The 26694-nt window shown below is 40.8% G+C and overlaps 1 protein-coding gene across 1 annotated transcript in view; it reads left to right on the forward strand.

Moving 5' to 3' along the window:
• Positions 1 to 392: 392 nt before the first annotated feature.
• LOC141754814 (retinoic acid receptor beta-like) overlaps positions 393 to 26694 on the forward strand; it is a 204000-nt gene continuing 177698 nt past the window's right edge. Inside the window, exon 1 of the mRNA XM_074614149.1 lies at positions 393 to 961. The gene's annotated coding sequence lies outside the window, so the exon portion shown is untranslated. The remainder of the gene's footprint in view (positions 962 to 26694) is intronic.

Raw genomic sequence — 26694 nt, forward strand, 5'->3', positions numbered from 1 at the left:
ATTTCTGATTTATGACTAGAACAACTTGACACAGTGCTGAGCTGCATCTCAAATTAATCTTCAGGTTCCCAGCTTTCAGATGATTTACACCACTTCTATGTGACATCTACTGTTGACCTGCTATCTCCCCTTAGATAGTAATAATAATGTTATTAAAGACCTCCTGTACCCCCCTAAAAAAGACAGAACGGATCTATGTGGGTCTCAGAGGGTTAATCAAACATTTTTAATTTAACTTGAAGTAAAATATCAACTTAAAAAACTGATGTGCTCTCTAATCGAGATACATTGTGGACAGTGTTGGAACAGTTTATAAAAGTTGAGCTTTTACTGAAATAAAGTGCTGCCTTATTGGATCAATGTTGAGCCGAAATTCAAAGAACCCTTCAACGATCCAGGACGACATCTTTACATTTTTCTGTCAAGTCTCTGCTGTTCTCCAAAAAGCTGATAATCCCATAAACCCAAACATTTCAGGCTGAATTCAGCTCCCCGTCCTCTCCTCCTGCCAGACTGAAGGGGATTCATTGTGCACCCGCTGAAGTCCTCATCAGTGGAGATGATCTGATGATCTGATGAACTGTGCTGTGCGGTATAAAGCGCCACCTTAATGCTCGTGTCATGTGGTTTTAAAGGTGTCGGTTTAACGAGCGCTCCTCCATCTCTCTGGGTTAGACCCCGCACTGCCATGTTGCGGTAGCGCGCCCGCTACAGAGAATAAAGCGCTCCGTCTGCGAGACGCGGCAGCGCGCCGTCGGGTCGGGTACCCTGAGCCAAGAGGACTTCACCTTCAACCACCAACACCTCCTCCACCTCCACACAGAGGAACTAACGGCGGCTCGGCTGTTTGCTCGGCGGCATTCAGGCTACAGAGGTTAAAAGCTGCTGGGAGGGTCGACGAGCTGCAAACTAAAGGATACAAGTTTGACATGAAGATGTCAGGAGCAGCTGCGGGATGCGGGTAAGTTTCTCTGTCTGGATGAACAAGATTCTGCGGCGGTATAGACTCTGTGTGGCGGATACATATTTGTTGATATGTGTTGGAATTAAAAAAGAAAAAGTTATGTGACATGGAAATGTCATGTTGCGAGGTGGGTCATCCACGAGGTTTGTTTTGGTGCGTCTGGACGCACACAAACACCTTCAGTCCCAGCACGCTCGCCTTTTTATTATATAGTTTGTATGTGCTGATGCTGCTTTTGGCCATCGCGAATGGATGTGGTGCGTTGGTGGAGACAGTTTGGAAGATGATGATGAAGATGGAGATGATGGTGGTTAAATGTGATGACCCTTATACCTGTTGCAACCCAGGGTTGGGAATTATACCACCAGCCAACCAGCCACCAGCCAAATGCTGGTAAAATATGCAAGTGGCTGCTATAGATTTGCTTCACTAACCAGCCCTAAATAAACAATGGTAATCTATGGAGTGGCTGGTAGATTTTGGAATCTACCAGCAACACAGTGGCAGATGGACAGAAAAGTTGATTTCCAACACTGGTTGCAACCCACAACTGACCAGTGAATTCAGCAATATAGTGCAGAAAAGTGCAGTGATGCATTTTTTGGGCATTTGTTGCTCTTGCACTCTAGCATAAAGGTGCAAACTGCAATGCACATTTCATATACAAGCATTTGCATATGTATTTTTTCCATTTCTTTTCATGTTTGATAAAAAGTAATTGATGTGCAAGAAAGGATAAATGTTTTTTAATGCAGTGCTGGGAAAATGCATGCATTATATCCAGCATATCCAGCAGAAATGCATGGGTTTAACTTGATTCTTGGTTAAAAAAAACAAGATTGTTTGAGCTCCTCTCCTCCTCCTCCTCCTCCTCCTCTTCCTCCTATGAGATCTTCATTGGGAGGCTCAGAGTACCTGAGAGTCACAGAGAGGCTCCTCTCCTCCTGCAGGCTCTGGCAGTGCCTCTCCTCTCCTTTTCAGAGCTCATTTCCCATGCCTTTCATGCCTGCAGTTTAAACCCTTTGATGTTTTCTCAGCGCTGAACCCTGTGCATTGAAACCCTCTCTCCAGTATGTTAATGTTCTCTGATTGACTTATGAATCTTTTAATTAACCCACTTGTATGCACACCGCAGCATTGTCCTCCCCTGAAATGCCATCAGGGAGATGGCATGACAGAGTGACATGCTGTCAACGGGGGATTTCAAAGTCAATGGCAGTTTGTGCTTAAATAAAAAAAATGTGATATTGTTTGCAACTTATTTTTCTGTGAGAAATCCTCGTGGTGGATCTGGTGATTAACACTTCAGCTATACACGATGCAATATTAATGACTTTGGAAGATATCAAAGGATGAACCTCAGAGATGCAATAGCCCGAAGTAAGCCTACATTAATAATGTGCTTAATACCATCAGCGATTCCAGTGTTCCTTCAACGCTTTCATGTTCAAATCAAAAGCTTTTTAATTATTCCATACATTTTCATTTTCTCAGGATTTACATTACTGTTTTGTAAGTCTTTTCTCTCTTTTAAAGCCCAGTATCCACTATTTTTGTCAATATTCTTACATTTGTCACTGTAGATTTTTTCATTTTGCAGGTGTGGAGGGTGCATGTGAAATGGGATTAGTCATGTGATTACCACTAACAGTCAGTAGGTGGCAAAGTGCTCTCAGGGATAAGAGGAGATCTATCACGGCGGCTGTGTGACATTCTGAAGGGCAGACTCGCTGTAGTCAAGAGATGCTCAGCTGAGTTTCAAAGACATCGCTGTTGCTTCTCCGTCTCATCCCATTTAAGTCTTCGGAGGATGAAACCCGGGCCTCTTTATAAAAGCAGATTCAACCTTATTACAGTGCTGGAATTTTCCTCACTGCGCTGTCAGAGAGTATAGGCTTCAGATGACTCAACTGTGTTTGAGGAGTGAGAGTTGAATTCTAATTTGTGTGGAGTGCACTTTAGGGTTACACCGATGCTCTGGTTTGAGGGTTGTTGCAGATGTGTTTCAAGGATGGATTTACACTATTTGTCAACTGGTTGTATGTAATTCAATGAATTACAAAGGTCCACTTGCCACTTGAAGCAACAGTGGGTAGAAGTGGAGCAAATATGATTAAAAAAAGTTGAGAAAATGAGAAAGTTTGTGACCCGGCAGCCGTGTTGAGAACAGTTGAGGAAATACCAAGCACCGCCCATCAGCCGGAGCACAGCCAATAGGAACGCTCTCTCAATTAATTTTTTAAAGCCTGAAAACAGAGCCATGAGGAGGAGCAGAAGTCTAGTTATCTCTCAGAACACTTGAATTACAATATGCTGAAAGGTTATTATGGAATTTTTGGCCCAATGATGCCAAAAAATATATGGCCTACTGCCACTTTAAAGGGGACATATCATGAAAAACTCACTTTTTCAGTGCTTGTGCTCATACATTTGGGTATCTGGAGTGCCTACCAACCCACAAACTGTGAAATAAGACAACCCAGTCAGTTGTTTTGTGGGAATCATAGCTGTCAATCATTTATAGCATAACATAACTAATTATAACCAGGGCTGTCAATCGATTAAAATAGTTAATCCCGATTAATCGCAAATTAATCACACTTTTTTTTTATCTGTTCAAAATGTACCTTAAAGGAAGATTTGTAGAGTATTTAATACTCTTATCAACATGGGAGTGGACAAATATCTTGCTTTATGCAAATGCATGTACTGTATATATTTATTATAGCGTCTACTGATGAACATATTTTGTAAGCTGTTATTTACAGTGGTACAATGGAATGATTTGGATTCCCGCTCCCTGCATAGCAGGAAGGAAACCCTGGCAATGTCTGTGCCTTGCTCGGGGGGAATGGAACCCCAAACTCTGGCAGTGTTAGCACAACCATGTTAGTCACGGACAGCCTGTTCAACAGTATAGGCTTGCGATCAAGTTATTTTCTTCTGAAGCAGAGAGCCAAGCATTTATCAGTATGTAAGTTACAGAAGCTAAATGGCTAATTTGGCTTGTTCTATCACTGCACAGAAGGAACTTTTTTCAACCTAAGATGAGCTCTCAGTACCAGGTGCAAGGAAGAGGTCATGATGAAATTAGGTTTTCGATTAACTCAGACCTTCTGTGGCTTGCTCTAAGTCACAGGACTCCTACTTACTATTCCCACTGCCATCGTTACTTTAGTTTTTTTTTGTCGAATGAATGCCAACTTGTTTTGCTTTGGCACTTTAAAAGCCAATTGATATAACCTACCCAAAACTACAGCTATGTCCCATTTCAGGAGCTCTTTGAGGTGAGGGCAGAAATGGCCGTTGATTGACTGGCTTCAGGGTTGAACCTCCATGTGTATGGTTTGTTTGCCACCTTGCAGCTTTATTATGCAAATGCATTTGTGAAGTTACTTTATGATTGGCCAACAAATAACAGAGTTTTGCACGCATAGCCCATAGACCGTAAAAAATATGTACGTAGTCTTCGTAACGTCACCCGCAGGTTTCTGAAGAGCAAAAATGAGGCGGCTCCGGCCATCGCCATCTTGGCAGTGACGACTCAAAAATGGGCAAAGAGGTGGAGCGTGGATGGAGCTGGGGTGGGCCGAATGAAGCCTGGTTGCTGAATTACGACCACCTAGCTCGAAGCCACCAAGCTAGCTAAGGCTAAGGAGCTAGGCTAAGGATCTAGGCTATATCAAGGCAGAGAACGGGCTATATGCTACTCTGTGTAGCCAGCTAACGTCAACCCTGTGGTCTTGTTGCTCCCGGTTGGTACCGGTGCTAGCATATAAATAAAATATCAAGTTAATTACAGTTAGCAATTCACAAGTTTTCAAGTTAATTAACATTAGCAAGTAACAAGTTTTTAAGTTATTTAACGTTACCAAGTAACAAGTTTTTAAGTTATTTAACGTTAGCAAGTTACAAGTTTTTAAGTTAGTTAACGTTAGCAAATAACACGTTTTTAAGTTAGTGAACATTAGCAAGTTACAAGTTTTTAATTTAGTTAACGTTTGCAAGTAACACGTTTTTAAGTTAGTGAACGTTAGCAAGTAACACGTTTTCAAATTAATTCATGTTAGCCAGTACATTATTAAGTAACTTAGGCCTAACAGTAGCAACTAAAAAAGTTTTAAAAATAATTAATATTTGTAAGTTTCCAAGTTGAACATTTCATATGGCAGCTTATCTAATTTTCAGGTTGTAGCTACAGGTTGGGAACATTATCTTGACTGCCTCTTAAACCTCCAGTGTTTCTGTCCTCTCAGCCAACAAAACGTCATTACAGATTTATTTTAGTTATTTGTAAATTTAGGTCCTCCTTGCAAATGTCGAAAGTAAAATCGAATCAGATTTGGACGGATTCTGATTCATTAAAATGCTATTGAACCTGAACCACACATTCGACTGAGACATCCCCTGAAATCAGACACAGCTTATAAATAATTTGGCACACAACGGACATCTCTGTTGTGGCTACAGCAACACCTTGATGCAGAAGTATACCTGAGACTGTAGAGCCTATCGAGTCAAACTCCCAACCCTGGCAGATACACCTGCTTTTGCTTTACCAGTTAAGCTTTTACCAGTGCAGTTAATGTGCACTGTACATTAGTAAGGCAATGCCGAGATGAAACAATGTCAGCTATACATCCACGCACAATCGATGCTCTTTCACATGGAAATTTAGCGCTTAACACGGATATCACAAACAACAGCCGTTGCACTGTTCATCTCGCTATCGCATTATCTACTACAAGTGATATTATAATTAAACACGTATGGCGAGGGGATGCAGTAAATGAGTAAGATGGACCATGTAATGTGGAGAGTCAAGGAGTGGAGGGGTGGGAAAAGAGAAGACAAGATTATAGAGAAGCCTTTGATGCCGAGTCTGGCTATGGGAATCCTAGTGTGCCTTCAGGGGAAAGCTCCTCTCACACAACATCAATAATGAATGAAAGATATCTTGTTCAGTGGAAGACTGAACTTAACTGGCATACTGATTTGTTACCATGAACCTTATGTAAAAATTGCATCAGTGTGTTTGCTATGCTTCATTAGCGAGATAAGGAGCAGTCGCTGATGACAATGGAGGGAGGACGGGTGGGGTGTTCAAACAATAACCCCTGAAAAAAAGAAGACTTTGTGCATCTTATTTTCCCAAATTTCCATTGTTTGGAATCACTTCCTAACTGATGAGATGTTAATGTGTTTTCCAAGGCGAAGAATACCAAAGTGGTGGATTTTTATTCCAATTGGAATAAAGGAGGTGTCAGTACTGCAAGTGTGCAGTATTTGGGGGCATAAATCATGCATAAGAATTATTCATCTGAGTGTAGAAAATACTAATTTGTAATATAAAATATTAAAGCCAATGCTGAAGTGACTTAAACTTGCATTATTTCTAATAGCCAGCAGGGGGCGACTCCTCTGGTTGCTAAAAGAAGTCTGATTGTATAGAAGTCTATGAGATTTGTAAACATGAGTTTATGGTCTCAATCGCTAGTTTCAAGTCAGCATGATGTTCATTTAGTAAATTATGATCCCATTTAGAGTCAAATAGACCATAAAGCAGGGGATGCTTTAGGGGGTGGCTACCTTGTGATTGACATGTCGCTTACCACGGCGCTGTCCGGTCTGGGAGTTGTCCTCATTTTTGTCTTATAACTTTAACACTTGAATTATACAGTACGTATATAATTGTAATATTTTGGTCCCCTAAAAGTGTCTTAATCAGCGTTCGGTTGTACTTAGCTCCACCCTTTTGTGTCACTTCTGGCTGCAAAAAAACAAGATGGCGACGGCCAAATTAAAAAACTCGAGGCTTCAAAACAGCAGTCCACAAACCAATGGGTGACGTCACAGTGACTACGTCCACTTCTTGTATACACTCTATGGTGGTAATTTACGTGCACCAAGTATTTGCCAGGCTTTATGGACAGGATTTTTGAGGAGCCATAGCAAACGTGTCCTTCAAAATATGTATATTACTACTAAACAGATTTGCCTGATACGTTTGGATGAAAACATGATGGCTGCATGGAACATGATTTGTATTGACACAAGACCCTGGTATCAATACAATACAACAATGTATGTCCCGAGCAAGTTTATTGGCTCTGATCCTGATCGTTAAACACTGAGTCTGATTCGATATCTACCTAATAATAATATCAATATCTGACAGTGGCTTGCAGAGAACAAACAAACCCGACAACAGCCAAGTTTTATTTTGCCCAGTTATCAAGTTACTCACAAAATGTATGTTAGAAAGTTGTGGCTAATGTAAATGTGATGGTCAGACGGCTAAAAATAAGAAGCTTTTTCATTCACACACACTAATTTTCACTTACATATGCAGCAAAATGCTGCACTGTAGAGCCCAGCTGTGGCAAAGGAGAGCAGCGCTGCAACACTGAGGTGGAGAAAAGTATTCAGTAGAGCATGTATGGATTCTGACATTCAGTTATACTTTGTGGCTTGTATCCTAGACAGTTGTCATGACAAAGATGTCAGACCCTCGGATTCCTTTCCTAGCTTTTACATTTATTTTCTCCAGTGACCTTGTGGATTCTGCTCTTGGGTCATGGTACCATGCAGAACTCATAGGACAAAGTGCAGGACTTTAGGCTACAAAAACTCTTTAATCTTAAAGGAGCAGTGTGTAGGATTTGGCGGTATCCAGCGATGAGGTTGTAGATTGCAACCAACTGAAACTCCTCTTGTGTGCCAAGCGTGTAGGAGACGCAAAAATGTGAAAACCTGAAAAGCCCTCTCTAGAGCCAGTGTTTGGTTTGTCCATTCTGGGGCTACTGTAGAAACATGGCGGACTCCGTGAAGAGGACCCACTCTGTATGTAGATATAAACGGCTCATTCTAAGTTAACGAAAAACACAATGATTCTTATTTTCAGGTGATTATACACCAAAGAAAACATACTTTTTAATATTATATTAAATTTCTGAATCCCTTAAATGCTACACACTGTTCCTTTAAGACAAGAGAGAAGAAAAATCCTGGCATAGAAAAATTAAACATGGTGTCATTGTCACTGTTGACTTTTTAAAAGGAAAAGTCTGGTGCTATTGTATATTTTTCTTCTTGTCTACAAATCCCACGAATAGACCAAAACCAACAGTGGATTTTTACTACTTTTACTACCAAGTATTGTGCGTGTATCCAAAGCCTGATATATCTACTTCCTCTGTGCCATAGAGCTCCATTGTTGTCTAAAAACTATTACAAACACATCAGTTCAGCCACACTGTTGCACTGGCTGACATATTCCTTCATTATAATGAACACACACTGGAGTTTATTTTGACACAATCCCACATACACCATACTGCTGCCGCTAATACTCACTAAAGCACCAAACGGGGATTCATCCGCCGCTGAAAATAGTCCCCAACTAATAAACTATGTCCTCCTGTTTGAGTAGTGTTTGTTAAAAACTACATTGACCAGCTGTTAGGAAATGACAGCTTGACAGTAAGTACACCTTGAGTATGTACATTCATTATAAAGTGATTATCCTGAGTGATAATATAACAGTATGCAGGGGGACAGTACTCTGTAGCGTGATTACTGACCCACTTTAAGCACTGATTTGATTCATCTCATGTAAAAAGACACATGCTTAGTCAACACATCCAAATAGAGGAAAACGTTCTACAAACAATCAACGGCCACAAAGTCTCACATTCTTCTTTCTCCATCATTTTCAACATCTTCAACATCCACAACAGCATCGACACTATAAACCGCACAAACACAATACCGGCACACGGCATCTCTGTGCGTCTCCGAGCCACTCCTCTGTACAGTTTCAACACCACGCAGTTCGTCACCAGGGCTTATTGATTCTTTAAGCTATTTAACCTGCGGGACGAACACAGAGTGATTTTAATGAATTAATCACATGCTGAATTCCCTTACAAAACTGTCCATGAAATGATTATGATACAGTCTGCCGTATCTAAGAGAGGAGGCCGAGCCGACGATAATTCACTGTGATGGTGATGTTCGGTGTGGAAGCGCTGACTCTTTCATGTACTGCACTTCCCACCTTATAACTATTTCAACAGGGAGGAGAACTGGGATTTCTCTGCAGCAGAAGTTATTTGAAGGGCATGTTACTCTGCTTTAAATACTGTTTTAATTTGCAATGCAAATGCCTCTCATCTGAATAATCCTCTCGGTTGAAACTCTGGCATCATCGCGCTCTGTAATGTGTCTGTCGCAGGCTCTCTGCTGTGGTAAAACACTCGTACTCTTTGTCGGTCTCTGCTTGCTCGGTGCAGTCTGAGCTAAAAGGTCACATACACGGTGATTGTTTTACACCTTCTCACAAATCTGAATGAGCGGGATTTCTAAAGTCAGGGCGGGTCACACGATGCTAAACGTTGTTGGACTGAAAGGAATTTTCAGAAGTTGATAAAACAGACAGTTCTGGACTGACGCCAACACTCAAAGTCATATTAATTCGGTTAGATGAATAATCAAGCAAACTACATTATATATATATCAGAAGTGCATGCTGGGCTGCTATTCGATCTTTCGGAGGTTGTAGCGGGCTCAGTTAGAGTGAAGATATTGGCATCATAAGAAAATAGAAAACCTGAGGAATCCATTGGTACCAACCATGTCATACTAGCTTGGGGCGAAGGAGGATAAATAACGCTCCAAACTTACGCTAAATTTTGGCGAGGAAAAACTGGCATGGCCATTTTCAAAGGGGTCCCTTGACCTCTGACCTCCAGATATGTGAATGAAAGTGGGTTCTATGAGTACCCACGAGTCTCCCCTTTACAGACATGTCCGCTTTATGATAATCACATGCAGTTTTGGGCAAAAACCATGCAGTTTTTTGCATGCAGTATGAGTGTGTTATTTTCGCCTATACTAAAAATGGTGTATTTGAATACTTCTGCATACTGGGGTCCCTAAACAGTCTTGGAATTACATAAATTGGGTATTATTGGGAAGCTGAGACTCTTATGGATCCACTGAATTGTATTGTCATCTGGTGCCTAAATTTTGTGTTTTCCTTTTCACCATAACTTGATTCAGAAAAGGCAGAAATGGGTGTATAAAAATTCACCAGAATGCAGGAATTAAGTGTTTGACGCCCCCCAGATGTCCCGCTTAATACGTGGCCCCTCCAATGTTGAAACGACCGACACCAACGCCCCTTGACCGTAATCGTCTGATCCTAGAATCGCCCCTCCTGCGGGGGTATACTTTACGGGTGTGACTATAGTATATCCTCCTCAATCTGTCCAGCCTCTTTCCTTGCTTATTCTCAAGGCATGAAGTCCACTCAGCCTCTTAAAATAGTTTTTAATCATTTTGAGTTCAGCATCAACTCAGCTGTGGCAAATTAGTAATTTATTTTATTAAATTGTTTTGTAATTCAGTCTTTATTGATTTTTTTGAGCGATCAATCAGTCATTTAACATAAAGAAAATCCAATTACACAGGTACGCCTTCTAAAAATTTGCTTTGGGTTCTGTCTGAACACAAGAACCAGCCAATAGAACAGACCCTCATTGAGAGTGTTTGGCTTACACTTTCACACTTTCTTATTGTCACCTAATTTGGTACATTAAGGCCATGCTCACTGCTACAGAGTTATAGACAGTCTTTTGTAAAGTTGGTGTATTTTTCTGTAAGGTGGTTTTAGCTCAGCGGTGAACTTTTCCCCTTCTGTCGCTGCTGTCTCCACAGTACAGGTGGTGGTTCTCCTTCCACAGTAGCAAAGTCGCTGTCAAACTTTCTTAAATGTGGATTTATATTTGACATAATGGTTGAGAAGTGCATTGCAGTATAGTTCTAATGGTGACTGTAACAAGAGCAGAGACAATCCCTCCATCTTCTTCCTCAATTCTCTTCCTCTTTCTCTCACTTCTTTGCTTCATTTTTCACCCCAATTCACTCTCTCATCATCCCTCACTTCTCAAATGAGTTGATTTCTTTCTATTCTTGGTTTTTATAAAAGTAATTAAAGCAACCACATCAGAAAATGGCTTTCACATACACCCCCCACTCAGCAGTGAGACTTAGCTGCCTTTTAATATGCAGAAAGTTGTCGGTCTTAATGAACTACGCTCGAGAAAGTCTAGTTAACAACAGATGAACACGCTCATGCTGCTCACACTCCAGTTCTTTTTCCTGCTGAGAGCTGAGTCAAGTCACTAATTATGACGAGTCTGAATCATCAAAGTTTGATCCTCTGTTTAATTACAGCCTGTATAGCTGTCTGACCCCTGCAGCCCTCTGAATATCAACTTCTGACAGGCCAAAGATGAGTTAGACCATGAATACTGATGAATAAACAACACAAAATACTTGCCTGTGGATATTATATATCTAGGGCTTTTATTGTGAAAGGTAACAGCGGATGGGGTGGATCTGGTCTATGTTGCTTTTGTGAAGGTTGAAAGGAGAAATAAAGTTTGCCGTCTTGGTTCGGACTACGGAGCATCCGTGTTGTTGTTTTATAAATATAAGCGCAACTCAACCCGTTACGCACAACGTGATTGATGCCTTTATTCACAGTGCGAAAGCTCAGAAAAACAACCTTGTTTCAGAAAAAAATTTGGTTGCTTTTTCGCCGTGTAATATTCACATTCTGTGGGAAAGTATACATGACAAAACAGTTCGAAAAAGTATATTTTTTCTCATAAATTTGCCCCTTTAATCTGAGATAATATTCAACTTTTTTCTTGTAAATTTATGACTTTAATATCAGAAAATCTGAGTTTATTCTTGCATATTTATGACTTTATAATATCGCAAATTTGCGAGTTATTTCTTGTAAATTTGCCCCTCTAATATCAGATAATATCCACATTTTTTTTCTTGTAAATTTACGATTTTAATCTCAGAAAATCTACGTTTTTTCTCGTATATTTATGACTTTATAATGTCGCAAGTTTGAGTTTTTTTCTCGTAAATTTAAAACTTTTCGACTTTTCATTTTTTTCTCTGAATATCACCTCCCTCCCCCTGCTTCATACTTATTATTCTTTTTTTTCTTTTTTCTTTTTTACCTACAATGGCCTTAATATACTGTCGTAGTTATACTGGGGTTGCAAGCAGAAATTGTTTTTTAGACTCTCTTTGATCTTATGTGGAAGGGCATTCAAATATCTGAAGTTGCATAGTTGTCTGCAGAAAAACCTGGATAAGCTGTGGTCTTGGAAAATAAAATGCAGAATACAAAAAATAGGCAATTATAGATGAAAACAACTATATGAATTTTCGTAATTTCTTGATCTGCTCTTCGGCAACTGAATTGAAGATCTTGGAGTGTTTTTCAATGCACCGATCTCAGCCCACTGGTAGCGTCTTCAAACAAGCTTTTCTTCAGCTGCCATATTTCCAATTTTGCTCGAGTTGTCTTGCCTCGTCTACAATCTAACCGAATTAAACTTTAAGAATAATTTCAGAAATTCAAAAAAGTAACATGGGACAAATTAGAATGCATTTTTCATTCACTTTCATTTTATGCATGGCACTATGGTGGTATTTAACTGCAAATGATTATTGTATGAATCATTGTTCACTATTCCACACGGAAAACATGATGATGAAACTCTGCACGTCTCAGAAAACAATAAGTTTCCTCTGAGGAAAACTCTCCACAGGATTAGAGACTGACACTGGGGATATAAGTTTTCAGATGACTCATTGTTTATAACTGAATGAACAGAAATTAATAAAGAAACAAAACTTGTATAAATCACTGTGGTGGATTACAATACCGATCTAGTGGGCAACCGCAGGTCTGAAAAGTGAAGCCAATGCTGAAGTTCCTTAAACTTGCATTCTTTCTAAAGAAGTCTGATTGTATAGAAGTCTATGAGAAAATGAGCCTACTTCTCACTTGATTTATTACCTCAGTAAACATTGTAAACATGAGTTTATGGTCTCAAACGCTAGTTTCAAGTCTTCTTCAATACAGCATGATGTTCATTTAGTGAATTATGGTCCCATTCAGAGTTCTTACGGTAGTCCACAAACCAATGGGTGACATCACAATGACTACGTCCACTTATTATATACAATCTGTTTGTACCTACAGTATCTCAACTGAATTATGATTGAATCTGTTGGTTGGTTTGTGTACTGAAATGAACAGAAAGAAGCAGTCAGCAGTATTATAAATACAGAAAATGTATAGTTACCTTGGATACATGTGAAAACACCGGTATGCTCCTTTAAGATAAATCTAATCAATGATTTCAGACTATTTGAAAGCAAAATAATAATTTATAGGTTCAACTGATGAAAGAAATTGAAAATGTCTTACTTGTAACCACTTGGTTCCAGCAGCTTCAGTTCACAATCACACACAATATTATCACTAACTAGCACTTAACATAATTTCCATTATTTTGGTTTGTAATTTCCAGCTGGTGGTATTAACAGTAGCAGCTTGCGGCGGTGTGTGTACTGTACAGCGTGCAGTGTGTTTCTGTGTTTACTGTTGGTGAGTGATGATTCACCTCTCACTGAACCTTCAGAGTCGATGGTTGCCAGAGTGGCTGTTGGCAAATCCGTCGCCACACTGTGCCAAGCGTTTGTACCCGTTCGCTGTGTCTGGCGAGGGGAGGAGGGGGGGGGGGGGGGGGTGTCCCTGGCACCTCGCCGCCCTCCCTCCCCCCGCTCCTCAAAGACGACAATGATAAGAGGGAGGGGGGGTGTGCGGGGTGTGAAAATCCTCTTCAGATTCTCAGCTTGTGGAGCCAGAGCCATTCAATATGTTCCTGAAAGTCCAGTTATTTATGCCTCACGTGTACGTCATTCCTGAAGTTATTTTTGGGCAAGTTAGCAGAAATGCTGAGTGGTTCAGTGTGAGGACACAACTCTGGAACCCCACCTTGTCCTCCTTGTCTCCTTCCTGCTCACCTTCCGTCTTTCTTCCTGTCGGGACACAGCGGGCCGGGCCGTGGCCCTGTCAGTTAGTTTGTTAGTTAGACCTGTGGAGCTTCAGCATCCTCAGTGACAGCTGATACAGAGAGAGCTCGAGAGCTCACTGAGTGAATTCTACTTGTTTCAACCACCTTGGTGCTTAAAATGACCGTCAACAACAGTTGTAACCAACTGATTTCGCTTCTAACACAGTGTCTATACGCAGGAGGCGTAGCGAGATCAGCATGTTAGCAGAGCAGAAGCGTCAGTGCTCCGTCTGCATGCGTTCAGGCACAGTATTAAGTGTCAACCCTGTCTCTGACAAAATGACGTCCCCATACAACTAAACTGCGTTCTCAATTACGTTTCGAGGGAAACATATTTTCTCTCGGATCACGGTCGCCTTTTTAAACAGTCTTTAATATGTGGTTAACGTTGTAAATTGAACCAGGACAAAACAAATAATGCAACAACACTACTTAGTTTGGTTTAGGCAACAAAACTACTGGGTTAGGTTTAGTAAGAAAAACATTATGGCAGTCAAAGTTAACACGATAATAACAAGTTAACGCAAATTTGTTTTAACGTCGCTAATTTCATTAACGCAACTTGCGCTTTTTAGGTTGTAGCGGGCTCAGTTTTAAAGCAAGATTGAAGATACTGGTATCATATGAAACTAGAAAAATCTAAGGAATCCATTGGTACCAACCACTAGCTTGTTGCAAAGGAGGTTAAATTTCAGCGAGGAAAAACGGACATGGCCATTTTCAAAGGGGGCCCCTTGACCTCTGACCTCAAGATATGTGAATGAAAATGGGTTCTATGGGTACCCACTAGTCTCCCCTTTACAGACATGCCCACTTTATGATAATCACATGCAGTTTGGAGCAAGACATAGGCAAGTCAGCACACTGACATATTTTGATTTGAGCATATTTTTTATGCTAAATGCAGTACCTGTGAGGGTTTCTGGACAATATTTGTCATTGTTTTGTGTTGTTGATTGATTTCTAATAATAAATATATACATACATTTGCATAAAGCAGCATTATTGCCCACTCCCATGTTGATAAGAGTATTAAATACTTGAGAAATCTCCATTTAAGGTACAATTTTACGATTGACTATGGACAATCATGAGATTAATCACAATTAAATATTTTAATTGACAGCCCTACTGTAGTAAAAAATCATCACGGTTTGGCTTAAAATGACTACGTTTCACACGGGACATGAACAGTGGTCTCCGGAGGGGAAGTCCTGTGTTTGTTTGACGCATCCACCATCCCTCTCACCCACCTGCAGGGGACTTTCTCACTTGTTATATTTTTGTTATGCTTATTATTATACCACATAACTTTCAATAATGGTTGCTCGATATACAACGTTACCTGCTCTGTGCGTTGTTTATTGTGCTACAACACGTGCCGCAGCATCCGCCTACTTACAAAGGTATTTGTAATATGTCAAAGACAAATCCGCGTCAAAATGTTTCCTTCCAAATGTAATTGAGAATGTAGTTTAGTTGTATGAGAACTTTTAGGAAACAGGGCTGTAAGTGTAGGTGTCGGTCACCAGCGTTTTGGCAGCACTCAGAGCCCAGTACTGTGATTATGTGCTGCTGTTCTCCCCCATCACTACACTGATATCAGTCTCCTCATCTCACTGATGGAGAGAAAGGGAACAGGGGATGTGATGGGATGATGTCACCGTGTACCAGTAAGGCAGGTTAGAGGAATTGTTCAGCACCAAATACTGTTTGTATACTCCTCCAGTTTCTGCCCGTTATAGTAGTTTCTGAGTTTATCATGTACTAACAATGTCATTTCACCGTCTAACGATTCCACATGAGCAACATTAGTTGTTTTTTTTATTGACAAAAATCAAATTTAGTTGTATATTCAGTGGAGGGGAAGCGTGGCGATTTCTAACAGGGAACTGGAATGTTAATTAGGCTCGGTCATTTCACTCGCTGCAAATACACATTTCTGGCCCTGGGGAGGACATTCCTGACATTCCTGCTCATTTTTAGAATAAACGGAAATAGGAGAGTCTCTCTTTCTTTTGTCAGGTGTGAGGGTATGGAGCTCTCAGCGCTGCTATTCTTATGAAGTAGGTGTTGATGGTGTGCATTTGATGTCTAAATGTGGCAAATAATCTGATGCAGTTACTGTAAAAACATGGTTATCCTAAAGAAGATTACTTATTCCATCACCTAGGAGCACAGATAATGACTGGTGGTAATAATTATCGGTCACATGAAACCCTTTTGTGATTTTAAAAATCTGACGCATCCATTCTAATCTATGTACGGCCATGCTGTTGATACATGTGATGATCTGATAATGCTTTTTGAAGCTTTTAACCGAGTGGTTCCTTATTAATGTAAGTCCCATTTACATGCCGAGCTGTCGTCTGTACTCACTTTCAGGTCTTATTCAGGTTAATCTGCCTACATGAACCTCTGAGTGAGCCTCTCTCTGTTTTCATGAATAAACCAGTTAACACAATATTCCCTCTGCCCCTCACAGAGCAGTTGTGTCTTCTAGCTAATAAAGGGGAGAGAGGACCACGATAGCATATATGAGTTTACTATGTGTTCATGATGAAAATCAAAAGTGAAAGAGTCAAGATGTTTTGTGGCCAGTGTCACGGGAATATTTGTTTTTAAAAATATGATGCTGGAAGTCCTTTCCCATCCATCGTACTGAGGTCAAACATGCGTTAATGTTAATGTAGTAGACCAGTTTGAGACATTCAAGTTCCAATATGCTACCACTAATGGTGGTCTTGCACTACAAGTCAGTAGGGTCGTCCTGTCTAGGGTAGTGATCAACAGCGAATATTCGAAGCTTCGGTCGGGGGGATAACTCAACCAGCAGTGTGCGGGGGACCGCCGTGACCGGAGGGGCGCTTTAACCTCTCGGTCAGTAGGCAGCATGGGCTCATGTCATTAAAGCAGCACAACTTGTGCTTGCACACTCAGAGGCTTCCCCGACACGTTTTTTCAAACAAAATGTGTCACGATGAGTCCATGAGTGCCGTTTTTTACGCCTCGGGTGGACGGTGCACACACGCCTCTGTTCAACGCTCAGCATCTCCTTTCCTCATCCCTCTGGGTGCGAGAGTGTGGACATACCTCAAAGTCACATTTGCGGGCCCTCTCCCTCCTAAACGACGACGTTTGAAGGCTGGAGGCTTCTGCTCGGGCCCTTTTGGTTCCGAGCCCCGCGTGTGTCACGCTCCGACATAAATAATCGACGGCGACGAGGGCTCTTGGCCCGTCTCCATGTTGTGATTCGGGAAGGACTCAGCCCAGACATTTCTCTGTTCTCGGCTGAGATGGACAGCATAGCACTGCAACACATGTCCATCCATCCCTGGACAGGTCGCCAGACACGGGGAGAACATGCAAACTCCACACAGAAGGACCCCAAGCTGGGTTTGAACATGCCAGCCTCGTGCTGTGAGGCGCCAGTGCTAACCACTGCACTGCCGAAACACATCTTTTGGCTTAATTAAAGACATTAACTTTGAAGTTTTCTGTTATTCTACGGTATTGTTGCTTTTATTTGTATTTGTTATTGATTAAGAAGCATTTTCCATAAGGTTTGGCGTGTTTAATGCATGTTTGGGGTTAATAAAACAACAACAAAAAAACAAATACCCGAATCCGGAAACCGAAAACCTACACGATGAACGAATATCTGAGTAGTCAAATATTTGGGTCCAACCCTTCAAATCAGGTGGCGGATTAGTCCGTAAGGCTTGAGGTGCCATCATGTCATATGTGTGCCATCTATGATAATTATTCTCCAGTAAAATACCTCGACGCAAACTCTCCCGACCACATTCAAAACTCCTCCGCCTCTGAACACTTCAGTAGGCAACACGCTTCTGTCTCTTCACATTTCATCCATCTCACCTCGGGGCTGATGGGATCCATCACCTCTTCTGAGGCCCCCTGACCCGGTCTAGTTAGTCCAGTCACGTCTGCAGGCCCCTCCGAGCCGCCTTAAACACCGCACAGATCATCTGGTCTCAGCCTGCTTTGATCTCACAGAGACGGCGCCTGCTTCTGAAAAGGCTGAATCCATACTAAAGCTTTCGGACTTCACAATGCCGAACCAATCTAGCAAATGATGCCGGGGATACGAGGAGCCTTTCAAATGTTTTTTTGATTTCCACCTCTTTAGTGAGATGGACTCCGCCGAGGCATCCGCAGAAAGAAAAAAAAAAAAGACACCGAGAGTATCGCTGACTGGGCGGCCAACAGAATACAAATGGGCACTTTCATATTTAGCCCTGGAGAAATGTGTTACTCCTGTGCACCAAAGGCTCAATGATCTGCTGTGTGCTGTAGAGAGGAGCTTTTGACAACAGACACTAGCTTTCTATTTATTTTCCCTAGCAGCTCTTACAGTCTGTGTCCTGGGGAGGTTAAGATATGATATGATTAATGATGAGGTGAATTGTTATTGATCCCTGCGAGGAACTGAGGCTGTTGTAGCAAATTGTGTTGTAATAGGATACAACAAAAAGGGAAAACAGAAGAGAAATGAGAATACACAAAAGAACGTAATCGTATATATCAAAGGAAAATGTGTTGTATGCAGCATTATGATGGTGTGGAAAATAAGAGTAGAAAAATGTCTTGAGACAAAGGAATAATGACAAAAAGAATAATATCGATAAAAACATAAATTTTGTTATGTTCACATTAAGAAAATGTACAGTAGCAGGAACATCTGACTAAAGCAGATGACAATCAAGTTGTTTTCTTCTCCAGCACCGGTAAGACGATGAAAAAATATGTGATCTCGATTTTTTGAGGTATAGCACGGTATTTTCTCAGGTGTGATCCTATCACAAAAAAACTTTAAGTGATTTGTCCCACACTTCAGTGCAGAGTTAAAAGAAAGGGGCTACACAAATAGAAAAAAAGTGAAAATAAATTGTAATAAAATAAGCAAAAAATAAAAAATAAAACCAATCAATCAATCAATGAAGAAAGAGGGGGGCTTTGTGTCATGTTCCTGTTCAGGCTGCTCTTAGACACCGTTCGTAGCTATACCTGTGAAATGTAATGCACTGTAATTCATATACAGGAAATATAAAGAGTGATAGAATCTGCGTAGGGAGGAGATCGTGAAGGATGGGTGCATGGGTCAAAAAACATCAGACTTTTCACCCAGGAAACCAGTGTTTGTACCTCGTGTGAGACCAGATGTCAAGGTTGATTTATTTGTCATGTAACTTCCGTACTTAATTTACATCACTTCCTGAGTTATTTTAACCCAAACCACGATCTTTTCCTAAAGCTAACTAAGTAGTTTTGTTGCCTAAAACTAACCGAGTTATTTCCTGTGAAGATGGAAGCATATTTTGAAAAGACTGGAGCGGTAACTGATACGTGTTGCTGGACACGAAAAATGAGGAATAACTTTTCGTAGCGTATCATACGATTTCTGTCCTCGTTTTTATTTTTTTTATTTATGCTGTTAGTGAGGAAGTCAAAGATGGTTTTCTATAGTGATCAATTAAGTTTCTGTAAAGTTCCGAAAACAATTACTAACTAATCGACAAAACCAACTGTCTGAATTACTGTATTATGAACAGACTAAATAACCAGCCCGTTCACAAGAAAAGGCGTATGAATGCCACGATAATGCACAAGGCATTTAGCGTGCAATTTCTGTTCTTACTTTCGGCGTGTCATTTGTACGCCATGTAGTCTGACTGCAATATAAATGTATCTTCGTAAAGCTAGTGCTAGTAATGTAGAATGAAAGCCAGAAAGACCGCTTATGGCGAGTTTACGTACTTATTTTAAGCCCAACCACGACGTTTTTCCAAAACCTAACTAAGTGGTTTTGTTGCCTGTAGATGTTACCGTAGTTTTGTTGCGTGGCATACAAATGACACGGGAAAAGGCTAAAATGTGTCTTAACGACACACGGAGTGTCTTTGTAATGTCGTGTTAGCTATACACCTTCCCATGACACCGGGTTGAAATAACTGTCCAACTAACTGACTGACAAACTGAAAGGCTGATTGAGTAATAAAATAAAACTGATCTGTTCCTGATCCATCATTGCTTTAACAGTCGAGTACATGTATGTCAGTAGAATCTTATGCTAATCAGCATTACTGTTAAATTGCGTTTACTGTATAATATGGAATTGGGACACAGAGTGTTTATCCAGTGGTGTTATGAAATTGTTTCAAAAGCTAAATTAACATCCCACTGAGCAATAGACGTCTTTTCCACATATATCCCGGTTCTAGACCATATATTAAAAACATCATTACATATTTTAAAAATGCATAAAAACCTGCAAATATGTAACACCGAACACCACCATGTCTTTTTTTGGTCATACACACAGATTCACAGATTGAAACAACATCAAGACTAGACGTCTACTAATCTTTCACTTTTCAACCTTGAATAACCTTTCAAATAACCATTATCTAAACTAATCTAAACTAAACGTCTACAGACAAATAGACGTATTATATACATCTATTAAAAGTATTTTCAACGTCAAATTGCTCAGTTGGATGGATTAACATCTCAACAGATAACATGGCGTATAATTCTTCATTTTAAAGTGGAAACAGACATCATTTCAACTCCTGGAGTGTACGGCGAGGATCCTACTGTTTGAGTACAGCAGCGTGTGTGTGTGTGTGTGTGTGTGTGTGTGTATGTTGTACTGCATACAGTAGTGTGTACTGTAGGCGAGTAAGCTCTTTTGACCTTGCTGCTGTTTCTTCGATTTTCACTACTCACACTGAGTCAGACAAATATAATGTGGTGCATTGATCAAGTCAGGATTGAAATAAACCTCCCTCTCCCACGCCATCACTCTCTAGCTTTCTCTCTCTCTCTCTCTCTCTCTCTCTCTCTTTCACACACACAAGCAAAACAAAAATGCTGATTAATTGCATGTTGCGGCGGATGATAGATGGTGACCTCTGTTTTGCCTTAGCTGTTGTCATTGTCCCACGGCATGAAGGATGAACACGAGAACACAGACCAATGATCTTTTCCCCATCCAGCCCAGTGCCTCTGAGTCTGAATAATTCAATTTGTATCCACCAAAGCTGCATTTGTCATAGCTGGTATGTTCTCTCGGGCTCTTTACCCATGATGCTTTGCTCTATACACTTTGATTCACCACATTCAGGTTTCAAGAGCTCAATCCCGCACACACGGGGGAAGCCGGGGTGATGGTATTTCACAGCGCTGAACCATCTCCATGACAACTGAGCAAACTAGCCCGCGTGATATGGCTGTAGGAAGTCGACCATGTGGTAAAACTTATATATTGAGCAAAATTGAGTCTTATTTACGTAGTTTTGGTCATCACTTATATCAGTTATGATAATCGTATTAACCAAATTACTACAGAAAGTTAAACAGTGGGCAACCTCCAAGTCTGAAAAGTGAAGCCAATGCAGAAGTGGCTTAAACTTGCATTCTTTCTAACCGCCAGCAGGGGGCGACTCCTCTGGTTGCAAAAACACTGATTGTATAGCAGTCTATGAGAAAATGAGCCTACTTCTCACTTGGTTTATTACCTCAGTAAACATTGTAAACATGAGTTTATGGTCTCCATCGCTAGTTTCAAGTCTTCTTCAATACAGCATGATGTTCATTTAGTAACTTATGGTCCCATTTAGAGTCAAATAGACCATAAAGCATGGGGATGCTTTAGGGCGTGGCTACCTTGTGATTGACAGGTTGCTACCACGGCGTTGTCCGGTCTAGGAGTTGTCCGTGTTTTCGTCTTACAACTTTAACCCTTTCACAGTGTGTTTTCAGTTCATGAAAGATAATTGTACATTTTGGTCGCCTAAAAATGTCTTATTCAGCGTTCGGTTGTACTTGGCTTCACCCTCTCGTGTCACTTCTGGTTGCCAAAAACTAAGATGGTGACAGCCAAAATACCAAACTCGAAGGTTCAAAACTACAGTCCACAAAGCGATGGGTGAAGTCCCAGTGATAACGTCCACTGCTTAGAGTCTAGAAAGTTTAGAAATTGACTCCATACATAGCAGCCCGTTCTCATTCCCAAGGTGTTAAATACCGAGACTTTGTTATGGCCGTCGGCGTGTGATACCGCCGCACAAGGCACCCTTTAGCCCCTGTATAAGACGCACCGGGCTTTCCATTAACTACAATGTAAACCCATCCGCAGCAACAGTGAATTGTTTCACCTTCACGTTACAATCAGTTGTTCGTTAGTGTCCTGTGTTCACAACGCTCAGTTTCATTTTCACTTTACTTAAGACCAACCATGTTGTTTTCAAACCTAAGTGGTTTTGTTGCCGGGATGAGAGCATGTTGTACATAGAGTTATGTGGGTTATGGGGGGGGGGGGGGGGAAGCGTGATGTGTGTCTCAGGGTACGTCAGAGTTTATTTCTGAACAGGTTATTACTGGATTTTCTCTGGAAAAAGGAAAACAATTGTAGTTGTACTTTCTCCAGCTACAGGGATCACATGGATCTATTATTCCACCATGCCATGCCTTCCTCTTTGCTATTACTGGAGTTGAAGGTTATTAATGGGTAGGTTTAAACCTTAATTATCAAGCTGCTGCTGTCACATAAACAGGAGATTGATGGATATGACCTGTGTGTGACCCCTGTGAAAAGGTCATGATTCAGACCAGCGACAGTTGGCGTCCATTCACCAGATAAATTTAATAAACTTCAGCATGTCAGTGAAAAGGACGATAATGATGAGGGAGGGAAGAAAAAGCCTGGAATGGAAAGAAAACATACAGATCGATAGTTTGAACCCGGCAGATCCCTACAGACTGGACTCTAGTCAACACCACTTCAGTTGAGTCCAAAGATGAGCAAGACCAAATCCAAAACGGACTGGGGTCAGGGTCAAAACTGTCAAAACTGAGTCCTCTCCTAAGACTAAAGCCAGGAAATCACCAGTATTGTAGTATATTCTGATGCTAAAGTAAAATGTAGATCTAACTGCAAATATTAAACATAAAACCTGGCTCAATCGTTTAACACTAAATCAGACTGCATCAAACACATGAGGAGAAATTGTACAGATCATCTTCTCTTGGATTCAAACCCTGCAGGATTATCATATAATTGTGCATCAGACGCAACACAGTATTTAGATTATCTCACCAGAGTCAGCAGCACCTGGCTGGCTTTCTACCTCATTACATCTCTCTTCTCTCTGTTTGTGCAGCTATAATTTGTCACATCAGCCTTAGTACATGAACATATATATATATATATATATATATATATCATCAGCATTTCCTCTACTTTCTACAGTAGTTGTCAGTAATTTAAACGGGTCTGTTCCTCTCCTCTTCTGAGTTGATATATGACTTATATTGAGTTTTGTCCTCCATGGGTAACCCTCTTTTTGCGGCTGCGTGAGATGTAATAACTTACCACACCAGCAGATGGCGGTAGTCTGTGTTCATTATTAAAAAATGGGAAACCAGAAGACCGAATACTGCGGATATACAAGCCGTTGTTATGATACGTACATGAAACAAAGCGGCGTTTGCCGACAATTTTCACACCACTCTCACTCACCACTTAGCTTCATCCCAGATGTTCATGTCGCTGTGAAAATATCTGTGTACTGGAATGATCAGATGAGATGAAGATGAAAACGGAGAAGAGCCTCCTGTGCGTGTGTCCTCTTGACTTTAGTCGTTGGCTTGCTTCCCTCACTTCCGTTTCTCTTCCCGTGCACTGAAGCTGAACCGCCAATCATGAGCGCGATGAGCTCTGTCGGCTCCGCAACATGCTCAATCGGCGGAAAAACTTCCAACATGGGCAGAGCAGAGCCGATGGTGCGGGACAGATAAAAATAACTAGGCCAACGGACGCTCACCCAAAGCCCCAAACTGTCTGACGGCCGACTGTTGGCCTTAATGGTCCCTGCACCTCACTCCCCACCGCTCCAGAGAAGGACAAGCTGTCTATCTAACTAGCCAGCCATCCATTTCCAAAGCTGCGTCCGCTCCATGGTCTGCTCTCTTCCCCGCCACACTATACAGCCCCACTGACGTTCTGTTCTGTTGTCACCATAAACACCAACAACTATTGCCATTTTCTTTTGTACTACTCAAATTACTACAGCACACAGTTCAATGTCCGTTCTACTCCTAGTCTGTTTCTTCGCATTGTTTATTGAGAAGTGCAGATTTAAAGCCTTGAAAACCACATCATCTATTGCATGCACACTCAGAGTTTCCTCAGTTTTTGCAGACAGGAAGTGAAAGCCACACTCCCAACATGCCAAACCGTGTAAACGTGTTTTTGGTTTTACAATCCAGTCCAACTTTTCTTTATATGTCCCCCTCCGAGCTCCTCCTCTGCTCTGTGGTTTTTAAAATGAGATATTCATCCCTGCGTGTTTACACAGCTGCTTTTTTTACGACGAGAGCATGCCTCGGAAAAATGGACAGGAGGCTGCCGAGGTCCCACCTGGCGGTCAAGCCAATGAACCTGTCACTTGAAGATTTCAAGGGCCTGCCTCAGGACAGAGCCCACATCTGCTAATGTACCTTTAAGACCCCCACCCCTCTGTCACACAAACACACACACACTCACAGATCATCAAAACTGTGAGTGGAGTGATTACTCCTCCATGCTTTCATAATGTCTGATGAAAGAGCGATGTAATATCCAAATGATCCGACGTAGCGTGGCTCTATTTACTGTTTAAAGCAATGGCAGCGGTTGTGGTGATGTGTCCTCGGGGTAAGACTTTTTTATGTCATATGGTGCCTTAACACCAATTGTAAGTCTTATAGTTGGAATTATTGGCCCTTACAACAACTGCTGCAGCCGCCTTTAGAACCTAACTGTGGATTATTTCTGTCACTCATTCATTTTTATAGCATTGGCGATCAAAATGGAGCCATATCAAAGTGTGTTTAGAAGAACAGATAGCGGTGATCTGACTGGGGTAGTGTGCTCTACAGCTCTACGAGGGGTAGTTGTCTTTTATGGCCTCTGGAGTAGCTGTGTATACAGCTTGGTTAATTGAGAAAACAGCTCACTTGTGTATTGTGGTGTGATTTAGCACCTTAGTTAGTGGAGCCAGAGCCTCAGCGTTGCTTCGGTCTGAGTTTGAGAAGGCTGCGATGATTTGAGAAAAAATACCTAATTGTGATTTTTCTGAAAAATATTCTGATTGCAATTTAAATTTCATTTATTTTACGTACTAAACTAAAAGTTTGTATTTGTGGTCTACACTTCTAAGCAAAAAAACATATTTTTTCTACAGGAACAGATTCAGATAGAATATAAAAAAATAAGAGAAATGTCAACTTCTAGTGTGTCTAGTCTTCTGGAGAACATTGACTAGCTCGTAATTTTTTCAATATACATTAAACATTTATTAGATAAGATTAGATCACCGGTGGTGTACTTAATAATCAATATTCAAAACAATCATGTCAAGATGATTTTTTTTATAACAGCTGCTAGTTGGCCAGTTTTGGTAAACATGACAAACATTTTTATTTATTTATTTATTTGTATTTTATTATGAATTCTCTTTATTATTATTAATTCTCATTATTATTATTTGTTTATTTTTTAAATTATTTTTCTAACATATATATATATATTAGGACGTTCAACCGATTAAAATATTAAATCCTGATTATCGCATGATTGTCCATAGTTAATCATGATTAATCGCAAATTAATCACACATTTTTATTCGTCAAGTATTTAATACTCTTCTCAACATGGGAGTGGACAAATATGCTTGCTTTACGCAAATATACTGTATGTTTATATTTATTATTGGAAAACAATTAACAACACAGAACAATGACAAATATTGTCCAGAAACCCTCACAGGTACTGCGTTTAGCATTTAAAAAATATGCTCAAATCATAACATGGCAAACTGCAGCCCAACAGGCAACAACTGCTGTCAGTGTGTCAGTGTGCTGACTTGACTATGACTTGCCCCAAACTGCATGTGATTATCATAAAGTGGGCATGTCTGTAAAGGGGAGACTCATGGGTACCCAGAGAACCCATTTACATTCACATATCTTGAGGTCAGAGGTCAAGGGATGCCTTTGAAAATGCCTATGCCGATTTTTCCTCGCCAAAATTTAGCGTAAATTTGAAGCGTTATTTAACCTCCTCCGCGACAACCTAGTATGATGACATGGTTGGTACCGATGAATTCCTTAGGTTTTCTGGTTTCATATGATACCATATCTTCCCCCCCTACAACCTAAAATCAGCAAAATTGGCCCCTCCACTCTCATTTCGGAGCGAGCTCTGTCCTCTTCGCCCTTGCTATATTTGCGGCTTTTTTGGGAGCTTTGTCCACCATGATATCCAATTGTGTTAATAAGAAATATAATGATCAGTCTTTATCCAAAGGTTCACTTCATGTCTTTGTAACCCACCCAAAATCTTCATCAACATTATCACCGTAATCATAATTATCATAATGTGACATGTAGTTTAATTTTACAAGCTCACTTGAATTTAAGTTTGGAAGAAAAGTGTTGAATTGATTTATGAGTTTTCTATTTCACTGCCTAATCAGACAGAGATAGACCAGGCTAAAGCCACTTTGTTTTGATTGAGTCATTTGTTTTCAACATTTTGCAGCAGTTGGCGAACGCTTGGTGGTAATGACCTCTAGGTGGCAGCTGCGCAGCGCGGTGTGTTTACTTTTCGCTGCTCGCTGTAGAGGGAGAAAACGAGAAGCTAGCTCTCTGTAAGAAAGGGAACATAAGAGCCAGACCTGGGGATATTACAACGTGGTGTCTGAAAAC

The sequence above is a fragment of the Sebastes fasciatus genome, chromosome 17 (genome assembly GCF_043250625.1).
Source record: "Sebastes fasciatus isolate fSebFas1 chromosome 17, fSebFas1.pri, whole genome shotgun sequence".
Lineage (NCBI taxonomy): Eukaryota > Metazoa > Chordata > Actinopteri > Perciformes > Sebastidae > Sebastes > Sebastes fasciatus.